This window comes from Halichoerus grypus, chromosome X (assembly GCF_964656455.1).
Source record: "Halichoerus grypus chromosome X, mHalGry1.hap1.1, whole genome shotgun sequence".
In the NCBI taxonomy this organism is placed as follows: domain Eukaryota; kingdom Metazoa; phylum Chordata; class Mammalia; order Carnivora; family Phocidae; genus Halichoerus; species Halichoerus grypus.
In genome coordinates, this window is record NC_135727.1 from 123615974 (window position 1) to 123631884 (window position 15911).

Here is a 15911-nt window from a genome sequence, read left to right on the forward strand (position 1 = left end):
CTTTTTATCAAGCACAGTGCTTAAAAAAATGCTCCCTGATTGATTCATTAAATTTTAAAATATGGAGTTCAGGAAGTATGACAATATTGTGGGAGATATCAGAAAACTATTATTTCCCCCTTTTTAGAAAGGAAAGAACTTTTTGACTTAGAACATAAGAAGGTTGCTTCTAAATAACAAATCAAGACACTATTCAGGTTCCATACTGGGGTGAAAACAGCCAATACCATTTTCTTTTGTATTCATGTATTGTTTGATTTTTTTTTTTTTTTTAGATTTTATTTATTTGAGAGAGAGAGAATGAGTGAGAGAGAGCACGCACATGAGAGAGGGGAGGGTCAGAGGGAGAAGCAGACTCCCTGCTCAGCAGGGAGCCCGATGCGGGACTCGATCCCGGGACTCCAGGATCATGACCTGAGCCGAAGGCAGTCGCTTAACCAACTGAGCCACCCAGGCGTCCCTTGATTTTTTTTTTTTTAATTTAAGATGCTGAGAGGGTGGAAAGCAACAGACAGGAACGATGTACTACTGACAAAAGAATGCTGATTTCTGCTTCCAACAACAGTGACTAAACAGGAAGATGATCTTGCTGGACTCATCCTGCCAGACACTCCAGGGACTCTAGAAGGAGTGCAACATTTACAACCAACACTGAGAGGAGCATGTGATCCTGGAGAAACGGCAATAGCTCCGGGAGCATGTATATTGATTTAAATAAGCAGAAAGAATATCTTTTTGGACACTGAGATGAGTTACAGCGAATCGATGAGTTCTATTCCTTTTTTTTTTTTTTAAAGATTTTATTTATTTATTTGACAGAGAGAGACACAGCGAGAGAGGGAACACAGCAGGGGGAGTGGGAGAAGAAGGAGCAGGCCTCCCGCTGAGCAGGGAGCCCGATGTGGGGCACAATCCCAGGACCCCGGGATCATGACCTGAGCAGAAGGCAGACGCTTAACGACTGAGCCACCCAGGTGCCCCGATGAGTTCTATTCCTGATTACAATGTACTTCAGGAAATTATTCTGGTGTATGAACTAAGTAATGTGAAGGAATCCTCTTCAGAGAACTAAAACTTGGAAATGGAGTCACTTTCATTCATTTAGTGCAAATTCATCCAACCATTCAACCATTAATTATTGAATGATTACTTTGGCAAAACACCCTTCTAGTTAAAATAACATGTGGTCCTGTCCTCTTAGGAATCTAATTTGGAAAACAGGACATGACGTAGGCAGAATAATGCCCCCCCCTCCCCAACGATGTGCACACCCTAATCCCCAGAGGCTGCGAAGATGTTATATTACATGGCAAAGGGAATTAAGGTTGAAGGGCACTTATCAGCTTACTTTACAACGGGAGAGTGGCCTGGGTTTTCCAGGTGAGCCCCATAGAGTCACAACACAGTAGCACCCGTTATCCATGGAGGATGCACTCTGACCACTGGTGGATGCCTGAAACCACGATAGGACTGAAAACCCTGTACAGATGGTTCCCAGCTGCCAATTTTACGATTTTTCGACTTTAAGATGGTACGAAAGCAATATTCATTTGGGAGAAACGGTACTTAGAATTTTGAATTTGGATCTTTTCCAGGGGTAGCAATATGCAGTATGATCCTCTCTCATGATGCTGGGCAGCAGCAGTGAGCCGCAGCTCTGTCAACCATGCGATCACAAGGGTCAACAACCCATACACTGACAACCGTTCTGTCCCCAGACAACCATCTGTTTGTCACTTTTGGCACAATATTCAGTAAATTACACGAGATAGGCAATACTATTATAAAATAGGCTTTGTGTCAGAAGACTTTGCCCAACTACAGGCTAATGTATGTGTTCTGAGCATATTTAAGGTAGACCAAGCTAGGCTATGATGTCTGGTAGGTTCAGTGTACTAAATGCATTTCAAGGGGCACCTGGGTGGCTCAGTAGGTTAAGCGTCCGACTTGTGATTTTGGGCCAGGTCATGCTCTCATGGGTCATGGGACTGAGCCCCACATCGGGCTCCGTGCTGAGTGGGGAGTCTGCTTGAGTTTCTCTCCCTCTGCCCCTCACCCCACTCATAAGCACTCTCTCTCAAATAAGTAAATCTTTTATTTATTTTTTTTAAGATTTTATTTATTTATTTGACAGAGAGAGAGACAGCGAGAGAGGGAACACAAGCAGGGGGAGTGGGAGAGGGAGAAGCAGGCTTCCTGCAGAGCAGGGAGCCCGATGCGGGGCTCAATCCCAGGACCCTGGGATCATGACCTGAGCCGAGGGCAGACGCTTAATGACTGAGCCACCCAGGCGCCCGGTAAATAAATCTTTTAAAAAATGAGTTTCAGCTTTTGATATCTTCAACATACGATGGATTTATCAGGACATAATGCCATCACAAGCTAAGGAAGATCTGTACATACTATGTTTTTTTCCTATACATATATACCTATAGTAGTTTAGCTTATAAATTAGGCACACTAAAAGATTAACAACTAATAATACAATAAAATTACAACAATATACTGTAATAAAAGTTATGTGAATGTGGTCTCTCAAAATATCTTCTCGTATAGTACTCAATCTTCTTGTGACGTAAGATGATCAAAATGCCTATGTGATAAGATGAAGTGAGATGAATGACGTGGGCATTGCGAGACACAGCCTTAGGCTACTACTGACCTGCTGATGATGTGTTAGGAGGAGGAGCATCTGCTTCCAGACTGCTGTTGACCACAGGTAACTGAAACCATAGAAAGTGAAACCACTGGTAAGGAGGGACTACTGTAGTGGTAGTCCCTACGTGTGGAACGGGGAGGCAGAGAAGAACTAAAGAAATGGTAGGGTGACATAGACTTAGCCTGCTGTTGCTAGCTTTGAGGATGGAGGGAGGCAGACCCAGCCAAGGAATATGGGTTGCCCATTAGAAGCCAGAAAGGACGAGGAGATAAATTCTCTCCTCGAGCCTCCAGAATGGAATAAAGCCCTACCAACACTTTGATTTTTAGCCTTGTGAGAACCATTTCTGATTTCTGACCTCCAGGATTGTAAGATGATAAATTTGCGGGGCGCCTGGGTGGCTCAGCTGTTAAGCATCTGCTTTCGGCTCAGGTCATGATCTCAGGGTCCTGGGATCGAGCCCCACATCGGGCTCCCTGCTCGGTGGGAAGCCTGCTTCTCCCTCTCCCACTCCCCCTGCTTGTGTTCCCTCTCTCGCTGTGTCTCTCTCTGTCAAATAAATATATAAAATCTTTAAAAAAAAAAAAAAGATGATAAATTTGCATTCTCAAAACCACTAGGTTCATGGTAATTTGTCACAGCAGCAATGGAAGACTAGTACAAGAGTAATTATAAATAGAAAAATAACTATCTGCAGTAGTAATTGCCTAGTGCCAAATGGTATGGACCACACATTTCACAGGATATCAGGACTCTGAGGGAAAGGCTGGTTCAGAACCCAAAGGGCCTAGAGTCTTACTGACTAGGTGTTATAGTTCCCAAACAGGACAACATGGGAAGTCCTACTGTGTTTTTTTTAAATATTTTATTTATTTGAGACAGAGCATAAACGGGGGGAAGGGACAGAGGGAGAGAGAGAAGCAGGCTCCCCGCTGAGCAGGGAGCGGGACACGGGACTAGATCCCAGGACCCTGGGATCATGACCTGAGCCAAAGGCAGACGGTTCACTGACTGAGCCACCCAGGCAACCCAGTCATACTGTGCTTGATCTGTAGTACAGGGAAGTGGTCCTCAAACCACCAAGATCATTAGAGCATTCTTCGGGAGCATCTTAAAAATCCTGAATTCCAGCCCCACCCCCAAAATTCTGATCCAAGTAGGTCTGAGGTGGGAGCCAGGATTTCACATTTTTTAAAAGCTTCCCCCATCTCCTAGGCGAATCTTAAGACCAGCCAAATTTGGGAAACACCTCGTAGGAGATCTCCCATAGCACATCTAACAAACTCGGAACAACCTGGGGGCAAATCAGTGTAGTCTATTTGTCTTTAAAAAGAAGGGTTGGACTACATGATCCCTAGGGACTTATTTCCTCTCTGCAGTCTGGAGCTTAAAGCTGGTTCTGCCTCCTACCATTCCCTACCCCCAAACCTCCCTTACAATGTATCTGCTGACTTCTGTTAAGAGTCACCAGCTTTGAGGGGCGCCTGGGTGGCTTAGTCGGTTAAGTGTCTGCCTTTGGTTCAGGTCATGATCCCGGAGTCCCGGGATCTAGCCTCACATCGGGCTCCCTGCTCAGCTGGGAGCCTGCTTCTCCCTCTCCCTCTGCTCCTCCCACCAATAGTTCTCTCTCTCTCTCACTATTTCGCTCACTCTCTAATAAATAAAATCTTAAAAAAAGAAAAAAAAGAGTCACCAGCTTTGGGATGCCTGGGTGGCTCAGTCAGTTAAGTGTCTGCCTTTGGTTCAGGTCATGATCCCAGGGTCCTGAGATCGAGCCCCACATCGGGCTCCCTGCTCAGCAGGGAGCCTGCTCCTCCCTCTGCCCGACTCTCATGCTCTCTCTCTCTCTCTCTGACAAATAAATAAATAAAATCTTTAAAAAAAAAAAAAAAGGAGTCACCAGTTTCCCTCCAGTTCCTTGCTTGAGGCTTACCAGTTTTGGCCTAGACTCCCCCTACCTTCTTAAGGAAAACACCGGTCAGATCCAACACAAATGAGCTTGTCCATGCATCTCTGCTCCTTCTGTTCCACTCGTCTTCAATCAACATATTTAGCATTCAGTTCCATCTTACTTGCTGGACCGGAAATGTTCCTTGGAAAGGAAATGGTTGCAGTCCTGCAATCCATTGTCTTTCTTGAAAGAAAGTTTACCTGGATAAATCCTTGTGAAAACATGCTACTGACAGACTTCCTGGCAAATTAATGGCTGGTTAGAGATTTCTTATTTATAAAATTCTTTTAGCAAGGTATACCTGATCTGTCTAGGATGCTTTATGGCAAACAGGCCTGGACTCTACGGACTTATAGGGCATGGAAATGTCATCTAAGCCATGTGACTAAGTATACATGTTCTGTGTCCAAGACAGCTTCCTACTGTATAATCAATTGGCAGCATATATGCTTTGGAGCCCCACATGTTCAGCGTCTCACACAGTGCATCCTACACAAGAGGACACGCGGTGAGTGGTGGCTCCAGCCCTCTCCAAGCCTCACAATTTGTATCTTAGAAATTAATGAGATCTACAAAAAAAAGAAAGAAAAACAAAAGAAAAGGAAAAGAAATTATTGAAATCTCTGATTCATGTCCAACTTAATAATTCTATCCTTTCTGTTATCTCACCAACCCCAGTACGGGTACTGAAAGAAATTAGATAAATAAAAAATAAGGAAGATAAGGCAAGAAAGAACACTGGCACACATTTTGCTTATTAGTGGTGGTAATGGTGGAGGTGGGAGGGGCGAGGAGGGGGTAGATATTGAAGAAACCGAGGCAGCTGGAGGCAGTTAAAGCTATAGAACAGGGTAATAAGAAACAGTAGAGATCATATTTAAAATGAAAGTGTTTGGGCATAAGAGAAATTTTTAAAAGAGGTGTCCAAAAACCAGCTACCTGACCCTTAACCCAGCCACCTACACAGACTATGGCGGGGGGGGGGGGGGGGGGCAGAAACTCTACCGGGAACCCTGGCCCCTCCAGGGGGAATGGTGGGGGGGCCACAAGCCTCATGAGAGGGGTTTCAAGGATTGTTGAAGACAATGTGCTGTTGACATGCTATGAGTCCAGCCCCACCCCAAGAGGTGCTGTGCCAGGAAAGTCTCTGTCATCCGGCTGAAAACCTACTCTTCCATCCTCTGCTCTGTGATGCTGGATCTCTGGGTCTGTTCCTGCTTTGCCAGCCTCCTCCTGATAGGCTCTTTCCATAGGGGCACTAGAGAGCACCCAGAAGCCTGGAGGCGGAAGATGAGGACGGGTTTGCTCTCCTAAGGGTCGGCCATGGGCATGCGGATCCCTAGGGGCGCCTCAGGAACGCCTCCTCACTGCAGCAGCAGTTTGATCCTGTGGCTGAACACTGGCCCTCCCCAGAAGTATGGGTGGCAGAGACACCAGCTTTGTGAGGCTCCCTCTCTTAGTTTCTGAATTCTAATAACGGCAACCTCTTCCCTCTGATCCCTCAGCCATAGAGATGGTGGTAGCTTTTAGCAGACGGCTACCTCTGCTACCTCCCAGGGTCCACCTCTTATCTCTTCAGTCATTAACACCTGTTTATCTAGCTAACAACTTCTGTGAAATGTTTCACAGTGATACTCTGTTCATATTGTCCGTGTACTTTCTTTCTCCTGCCTGGACCAGGCAAATCAGGAGTGAAATGTGGAGGGATGCCTGGGGGAAAAGATCATCCAAAGGAGTCCTCAGGGGAATTAAGATGAGTGCCCTCCAGTTTGAGTGTTTGACTCACACTTGAAAACTCTGAAGCGTGAAAGGTGAGCTGGCTAGCTTCTCTGAAAGTGCTGCGTGCTGGAGGGGGTCACTGGGGTGGATCTGAACTCTTAGTGTCTGTCAGGAAGGAAAATGCAGAAGTGCTTCCCAGGGACTAGATGTCAGCGACTGTATGAGGGTGAGCAGGCATGGCGTGGCTTTAATCCTGTGTAAGAGGACCACTGGGAGGGGCAAACAGACTTAGCAGGGAGAAGCTGGAGGTATTTCCAGATTTGTCAGGGCTAAGAAATGAATAACAAGGACAGATGAAATTGTTCAAGATACAAAAAAAAAAAAAAAAAGAGAGAGAGAGGGAGAGAAAGGAAAAAAGAAAAAGAAAAAAAAAATCAACTTTATATCTCTGCCTAGAGAGGACACCAAGGTAGACCTGTCTGGCAGTACCAGTCAAGTAAGAAGTTTCCTGAAATACTGAGTTGTTCTGTAGATGTTACGTACAAATATATCATTGTGTCTTTCAGCACAGGCTGAGCTCTCCCTCCTAGCTGACAGTTCTTGGCATTTAGAATAGCAGATAAAGACCAGTCAACTTCATAAGATGTACAGACTTGCATATTTGGTGACCTTAAATGTAGCGAACAGATTCCTGATCCAGAGATGAGTTTTAGTTGCAACATGGAACAACTATAGGACTTACTGGGGAAACACACAGATGTGCTGAAAAGCCTGGAAAGAGCAAGGTAATTGTAACTTGGGGACATTAACGGCTCTAAACCACCACCCCCCACCCAGGTCTACAGGAAGACTAGAAGCGCCTTGCTATAGGCTGAACCATCATTGGTGCGAGGTGGACAGTCTTCTTTTCAGTAGACAAAATTCTTCCTTTTGTATTTATTCTACTCATCAATTTTGACTTTTTAAAATACTTGTGAAAGGGTTAAGAGGGAAATTCTGCCTAAGTATCTGAATCATCTTTAGTATTAACTGTATATTTATCCCATTTGGTTCTTTCTCAAGTCTTACAAAGTAGACAGTACTACACTCTGAATAAATCAGTTGCTTGCACACACACAACGTTTTCTTGCCTACCCCTCTTCTGTCTCCTTTTCCACTCTGGAGGAATCAGAAACCATGGCTCACAATCTGAGAGGGGAAGAGAAACTTCAGAGAAGACAGGAGAAGCCAGTCAAGCACAGCCTCTGGCCGCAGGAGGTTTAAGCTCAGGCACAAGTCTGATGGCACCAGACATTTGAATTACCGGATTCAGATTGTATTGTGCAACCTGAAATGACCATAGGGATTTGTATTATCAAAGAGTCTCTAGATAACAGTAAAACACAACTCTACAGAGCGGATTTAGAGGGATAAAGGAAGCAAAACTAAAGTTGCTTTAAGATTCCACCCCCTAAGTCCTTCTTGTTCCACATACTGGTTATGAGTAGGTAATCAAAGGACAGTAAGGTGAGAAGTTAAATAAGGTTTTGATTATCAGGCTAAAGAGTTTGGACTTCATCCCTTCAGGCAATAGGGAATAAATTAAATTTAACTCAAATATGTATTGAGCATTGTGCTAGACAGTGCAGATATGAAAATGAATAGAATAGGAAGTACCTCCAAAGAGGGAGCAGATATATACACACACATGAATTTAATATGCTTCACTACTCTGTGATGAATGCTATGATCAAGATGTGCATCTGGTGCTGAGCGGATGACATGCACAAGGCAGAGCTTTAGCAAGAGTAAATTGCAGGATTAGACTACAGAATAAAGGCAAAATACATCTGAAAAAAAAGGGCACATCCATCTTTGTATTATAGGAGATTTAAATCCTCAAGTATCTATGTGGACATCAAAATTTTTAACCATGCTTAAAGCCATAAAAATGCCTAGAAAATTGTGCCAGAAAACTGGTAACTGGCCATGGTCTTTAACAATTCCTTGATATGGATCAGTGCATCTCAGTTTCAGACTGCTTCTCAGGTGCTCTTTGGTGGCAATGTGTGGCCTTGCCAATGACAGACTGAATGCAATGACAGCCAGAAGAAGGAAGTGGCTGGTAACTGGTCAACCCCTGGGAAAAAAGAACTTGACTTACTTTTCAGCCTTTAAGATCCAAATGGTCCCTGGCAACACACACGCACGTGCGCACGCAAGCATGCACACACCAGCTGGAAAGGAAAACTGGAGGAAGGAAAAGAAAGGGGAATGACAGGAAATCCTAAATGCGCCACAAGGGAGCATCTCCATATTGACATATTATTCCCCAACAGTATAATAATCAGTGCTGTAATATGTGTAATATGCTGGGCCCGTTCTGGGATGCACACCCCATCTGCTGAAAAGGCTAACACACCTGCTATTTTCTGTGCATGTTGTTCCTTTTCAACACTGATGGATTAGGGTTTCTTGAATTGTTGAATGATGCCCCATCATTTGAGACACTTGAACCTCTAACAGCACTGCCTGTGGCATCATCAATTACTTTTTGCTGAGGTGATTTTTTTCCCCTATGAGACAGAGCATATGTCAATTAAGGCCTTTTATATCGTTTATAGAAAGTACTTGTGTTGAGGGCGCCTGGGTGGCTCAGTTGGTTAAGCATCTGCCTTTGGCTCAGGTCATGATCCCAGGGTCCTGGGATTGAGCCCCGCGTCGTCGGGCTCCCTGCTCAGCAGGGAGTCTGCGTCTCCCTCTTCCTCTGCCCCGCCCCCAGCTCCTGCTCTCTCACTCTCTCTCTCAAATAAATAAAATCTTAAAAAAAAAAAAAGAAAGAAAGTACTTGTGTTGAGAACAAAGCGTGTCTACTTCACTTATGGAAACTGTTTAAAGAAATACTATAAAGAAAAACACACTCCTGTGTCTCCTTCACTCACTACTCTGCAACAACACCACTTCACTTCTGACACCAAATGTGTGGGTTTTCCACACAGCGAGCAATTCTGTGACACTGGCTGAATGTCCTACAATTCATTCTCACTGATTGGAGGTCTCCATGACTCCTTGGTTTCCATTAATTTGCTAGAGGAGCTCACAGAACAGAATTCAGTTTTTCTAGATTACTGGTTTATTACAGAGGATATTCAAGGACACAAGTAACAGCCAGATGAAGAGATACATAGGGGTCAGTCCAGAAGGGTCCCGAGCACAAGAGCTTCTGTTCTCATGGAGTTTGGGGTGTGTCACCCTTTGACATACGGATGCTTCTTGTTCATCATGGATGCTCTCTGAACCCCGTTCTTTGGGGTTTTGTGGGGGCTTCATTACACAGCACGACTGGTTAAATCAATGGCTGTTTGTGATTGATTCAACCTCCAGCCCCTTTTCCCTCCCCGGAGGGAAGGGGCTGAAAATTGAAACCTCAAATCAAGATAGGTTCCCCAGACTGCCAGCCCCCATCCTTAGAACACCTGGGGCTTTTCAAAAGTTAACCTCATTAGCAAACTCAGGCATGCTTGAAAGGGACTTGTTATGAGTAACAAAAGGCATTTATCATTCTGTGGCTTAGGAAATTACTAGGACTTTAGGAGCTCTGTGCCAGGAACTGGACAAAGACCAAATGTATATTTCTTACCATAAATTACTGATGGGATCAGAACACGCTACCCTAAAACATGGCATCTTGGCATATTGAAGATAAAGGAGTTTGAGAAGACAACAGAAACAAGAGGGTCACTCTTGGCCCTCCCCACCCCATTCTGCTCTAAACCAGGTCATAAAACCCTCAGGTGAGTGGGGGCCTCCCTATACCCAAAAGAAAGGAGTATCCTTATCTCTGAAGACAAAGGGAGAAGAATGTGAACAAACAGGTCTTGCTAACTCCTCGGTGCCCCTCGTTTAATACTCAGGTCTAATTTCTTTGGGTCTTCACTTCCTTCTGAGAGCTCCCGAATCACATATAGCTTACATTAAATACATTTGGCTATGCTTTCCTCCTGTTAATCTCTTTGTCAGTTTAATTTTCAGACCCAGCCAGGGACCCCAGAGGGTCGAGGAAAACTTTTTCCTCCCCAACATTACAATATCACAAATACAACCTGAAATAATAGTTTGGGATTTCCATTTAAGATTTCTTTTCAGGACACAAACTACATTTTGATTTTTTTTTTTTTTTTTTGCATGATTTTTTCATAATCTCTCTCTCTCTTTTTTTTTTTAAAGCTCTAGGCCCAACATGGGGCCTGAACTCTCGACCCTGAGATCAAGAGTCACATGCTCCACTGGCTAAGCCAGCCAGGCACCCCTTTTTGCATGTTTTTAATGCCCATTAAATTAAATTTAATGGAGTTTGAAACTACCAACCAGGGGCGCCTGGATAGCTCAGTCAGTTAAGTGTCTGACTCTTGATCTCAGTTCACGTCTTGATCTCAGCTCAGGGTTGTGAGTTCAAGCCATGCTTGGGCCCTATGCTGGGCATGGAGCCTACTTCAAACAGACAAACAAAAAACCTACTGATGAGGGAACAGAAGGCAAGCTGAGGACAAAGCAGAAGCCAACACCCCACAAGCCCCCCAAGATGGGATCTGTGTGACATTCCTCAGGCACTCCTGGCTGCCCCAAAGCTAAGGAAAGGAAAAACAAATAGTTAACTTACAGAGAACACAATCCTGCAAAACATGAGTCTCCCTCAGTTTACAAATGTCTTAGCAATTTGTAAGAACAAAGCATTTCTATCAATAACCTAGCTTCCAGAAGGAAATGTAGATACAATTAAATGTCCTTATAACCTGCAGCCCATTGACAGATACTTGAAGCGGGCAGAGTGTAATGTTCCTCCAGGAAGCTCCCAACTATCTTCATGTTAATAACTTGCTAGAGGGAAAAACAACCTTGACAATGGCAAGGCCTCTGGTGTCCTGGGAGTCTTCTTTAACATATGAAAATCCTTTTGAAAACCTCCCTCTTCCTTACCTCCCCCAACTCCCAAGTATATAATCAGCCATCCCTCATGACCCCGGTGCAGCAGCTTTTTCTGCCCACGGGTCCTGTCCCCGTGTTTTAATAAAACCACCATTTTGCACCAAAGACGTCTCAAGAATTCTTTCTTGGTTGCCGGCTCCGGACCTCATCTCACTGAACCTCACCTATATTCCAAAACCCCATCACTACCAACCGTAACTTTTATTTTCATTGGTTTTTGGTATAAAATAGTATATAGGCAATATAGAGAATTACACTCTATCACAAAATGCAACTTTCTAAAGTAATGGTAAATGCTGGTAGAGAGAAAAGCTATACTAACGTGAGTGTCTAATGATTTAAATATTATGAAGATGATAATGAGCCTTACCACCATCCAAGTTGCTCAGTGACTGGAAGCTATCCTCAACTCATGAAAATTCCTCCTCCTCCCCCACCATCCACTACAATAGTCCTTGGTCACTAGGTCCTGCCACTTTCACTTCAAATATTCCTCTGGCCCAATCCCCCACCCCCCAAATCAAGGCTGGCATTTTTTCCTTTCAGGGCCCTTGGTCTCTAAGCCAGAGTATATCCACAGACTCCTAACATGAGCTTTTGTTAAAGACATGTATGTCCCTCAAGAACCAATCCTCAAGAACCTGGATCAGAAAATCCAGAGATGGACCTGGATGTCTATATTCCTGAAAATCCAAGATGATTCTGATCAACCAGGTTTGGGAATCAAATGTATTAAGTGCTGATTTTTAATGGCACAAAAGGCCAATTGAGGGGTGCTTTAAATACTAAAAGCTACTTCCTTAGGGTATATTGCTAAGGACTCTTAATTGGCCAGTGGAGAAGGGAGGGAAGAAAGGTGTCTCAAGGCTGGGAGAAATCAGTTCTACAATTGATCTTCAAGATAATGACTGTCTGCAAGAAGAAGAGGTCAGACAAGTTTATAAGAAAATCTGAAATAAGCAGAAAAGGTTACTAGGTATCTCCAAAGTAAAAACTATGGATTGTGTAGAACACAGTCTTGTGGGCTGCTTCTAGCCTTTCATTTCCTTTGAGCTGTTTTATGACTCTATAAATTGTAGGTAATAGCAGTGTAAAATAAGTCTTGCCCAAGACGTGCAAATAAATTGTCTGGTGGTAGTTCAATCAACTCCCTCAATCACACCCCATGGGAAAACCCAGTTTTGTTTCCATTTGTAAATTCATTTCAACACTTCTTTACTTCATATAAACTGTACTTTGAACTGGTCATAGCATCTTCCTGGGGCCCTCATTTAATTAATGAGCTACATCAGATATTTCATGTGTTCATTTTCCATTTGTATGAGAGTCATGAGTTTACCATTGTTAAAAATTATCCTTTAACAGGTTCTATCAAGGAAGTTAATATTCAAGGGATCTAGAGGGAAAGGAGGCCAGCCGGTGAGTTCATCTAGCTTTTTCTTACTTATTTTTCTGGCTTTTCCACAAAAACCACAGCTTTTCTGTAAGGGAGAAAATGCAATATCAGATACAACAGATATTCTAGTCTTCCTGTACCTCACGGTACACAAATTCTGACTCTGATGATAAACCAGCCTCTTATGAGTATGGTTAGGTTACATTTAAGGCTGACTCCGAGTACCACACAATTCCCATTTCTGAAACTCCAAACCTGAGGGCCAAATTCTGGAACATATGTTAGTAGCCTGCCTGCCTCTATTCAGTGACAATTCTATCTCAGTTCTCTAACTTTAACATGGGGGGGAAAATTCTAATGCTCTTGAAACATTCTGAGTTTATTTTCTGAAAGGCCAAAAATGAAAAATGAAAAGAATAAAGATGCTATTTAAAACAGATATAAAAGAAGGTTTCAAGGAATTTTCTACACAGAAGGAAGAATTAGGTTACACTAGAGGGTCATTTAAAAAGTGCATCCAGTTATCATGGGACCGTAGCACCAGTGAATCCCACTAAGGGTTTATCTATGTACTAATAGTGAAGTGACCTCCTCTTGTTACTATATTCAATGTTGTTGTTGTTTTCTTTTTTTTCTTTTTTTAGAGAGAGAGAGGTAGTGGCGGTTGGAGCAGAGGGAGAGGGAGAGAGAATCTTAAACAGGCTCCACACCTAGCGTGGATCCCGATGCGGGGCTCCATCTCACAACTCTGAGATCATAACCTGAGCCGAAATCAAGAATTGGACACTGGGGCACCTGGGTGGCTCAGTCAGTTAAGTGTCTGCCTTCAGCTCAGGTCATGGTCCTGGGATCGAGCCCCGCACCAGGCTCCCTGCTCAACGGGGAGTCTGCTTCTCCCTCTCCCTCTGCCTCTCCACACCCCCCCAGCTTGTGTTCTCTCTCTCACTCACTCTCTCTCAAATAAATAAAAATCTTAAAGAAAAAAAAAAAGAATTGGACACTTAACTGACTGAGCCACCCAGGCACCCCAATATTCGGCATTTTCTAAGGGAATGGCTCTACATTCTATTTGAGTAGCTAATGTTCTCTAAAGCAGTCCTCCCCTCTCTAAGCCTCACATACATCTTTAATTGAATGTATTATAATCCCACCTTTTGGAAAGCAAGAAACAGAGAACAGAGTGGCCTACAGTCCCAGGGAGGAAAACAGCATGCTAACAAGGAAACTGAATGGAACTGGCCAATGAGTTACAGATAGGATAGCAGGAGGCCAGGGGGAGGGCGTCAGGAAGGCTCTGGCTCTGACGTCACACCCACGATCAAGCATATGGCAGGCAGTTGAGAACTCTAGAGCTCATCTTCCAGAGGGTGTGAGCCATCACAGAGGAGGAAAAATATATTCTCTTCCTTCTATCCTTCAAGGTTTTCAGCTGGGACCCCTATAACAAAAGGCAGATTATCAAAAAGAAAAGCATCTAAATTTATGTAATACAAGTTTTATGTGATATAGGAGCCTCCGTAATGAAATGAAGACCTGAAGGAACCATTACACCTGAGTATTTTTATGCTCAGTTTAAGAACCGAAAGTCATAGAAAAATGTGATAGGACAGAAGGAAATATAAAAGCTAAGGGTAGTAAACCCGGGGAAGCCTAGCTAGGCCCATTCCTTCAGTTCTTCTCAGTACCTCTCTACCTTCAGAGATAAGGATGCTCCTTTCCTCCACGTAGAAGGAGGGTACCTCTCCCAGGGTTCTCTGACCTGCTTCAAGGAACAATCAGACAGTCCTTCCTATGCCTGCCTTTTCTCAAATTCCTTCAGCTTAAAATATTCAAATGCTGAGGTGCCAGATTTGGGGGTAGCGTATCCTAAGCCCCATAACCATTAACATGCCGCCCACAGGTGTCCGAACTGATTCTGCAGCTTGGCAAAGATGAGCCTAAAATGTGAAGTCACCGAGGCTCACAGCTGGGAGAAGCTGGAAAGAGCAGCCTACCTCTGCCAGCCCCCTCCGTGGCCTCTTACTTGTCCTTCCGAAATCTGGGCTCAAAAGACCCCTTTCTTTGTCATACATTTTAGAAATTTCCTGTAGTGTAGTAAAAAGCCTGAGACTAATCGTCTGGAAATTCAATTTTGCCATCTGTGAAGTGATAACCACTTAGTAAGTAGTGAGGTTTAAATGAAATAAAATGTATAAACTTCTATTTTCTAGGGTAAGGGAAGCTAGCTGAAGCTGAGTTAGAAGACTGTGATTCATATTAGGTTTCCTTGCCAATGAGGTGCTTCCTGTAAGTGCAGGGTGACCTAGGTTTAGATTTGCTATGTGGGCTGAGCCACTGGGGCGGCCTCTGTTTTGCGGGCCCAATATAAGAATTCACTTTATCACCGCCTAAGACAGTGTCTGGCTTATTCCTAATAAATGGTTTTCTGGTTCTTGTTGTCATTGTGGATGTTTTGGAGGAATTTTAGGCTAGTCCCTAGTGATAAGAGTTTTCTACTCTGCTAAAATGCCCCCAAAGGACACCAACAAGGTCAAGAACAAATCCTCAGTGAGAAATCAGCAGTTCCTACAATCAGTTTATGATCCTATAATGAAAGACAGAATGACAGAGAACAGCAATGCAAACTGCAGAACACTAAGGGCAAGACCCCAGGATGACAGTAGAAAGGATTTGCATTATTTACAGAAGTTGCAGCCAGCTGGTGGTAATAGTGGACCACAGCACCGAAAAATGTGGTGGTAAAAAATTCACCTTTCTTCCTCCCTCACCTTTACTTAAAGATTCTCCTGCTCTTGGTTGTTTTGTTTTAATTATTAAGCTTTCCACATGAAAAAAGCACTTCAGCCATGATGATTATTTTTAGGAGGTGCTAATGGGACAACTTGTGAACACTCTCTTAACCACATTGTTCTCTTATTACTGTAATTAATGACATCCCAGCATCTCTTTGTTCACCAAAGTCACATATTGTGTATACCAGATTTACTGACATGGGCAAAAAATATGTAGTATCTTTTTCAGTTGCAACTCCCGCATCCAGCTTTAAATAGTTCAGTCAATTCTATCCTCAAAGTACTTTCTTTCTTCCTTGTTAGAGAGGGAGAGAAGGTGGGGAAATGGGGAGAGGGAGAGGGAGAGACAGAATCTCTCCAAATGGGGCACCTGGCTGGCTGGCTGGCTCAGTTGGTGGAGCTTGTGACTCTTGATCTCAGGGTTGTAGG

At 43.7% G+C, this 15911-nt stretch overlaps 1 protein-coding gene and 1 long non-coding RNA gene across 6 annotated transcripts in view; one reads left to right on the forward strand and one right to left on the reverse strand.

Annotated features, from left to right (window-relative positions):
- FRMPD4 (FERM and PDZ domain containing 4) overlaps positions 1-15911 on the reverse strand; it is an 829477-nt gene that overhangs the window by 696082 nt on the left and 117484 nt on the right. The window lies entirely within an intron of this gene.
- Positions 1-15911, forward strand: part of LOC144380606 (uncharacterized) — a 110432-nt gene that overhangs the window by 88505 nt on the left and 6016 nt on the right. Inside the window, exon 3 of one of the 2 annotated variants that reach the window (XR_013444820.1) lies at positions 12660-12713. The exons of the other annotated variant lie outside the window; for it this stretch is intronic. This is a non-coding gene — a long non-coding RNA (uncharacterized LOC144380606). The remainder of the gene's footprint in view (positions 1-12659; positions 12714-15911) is intronic. 2 annotated transcript variants of the gene reach the window in all.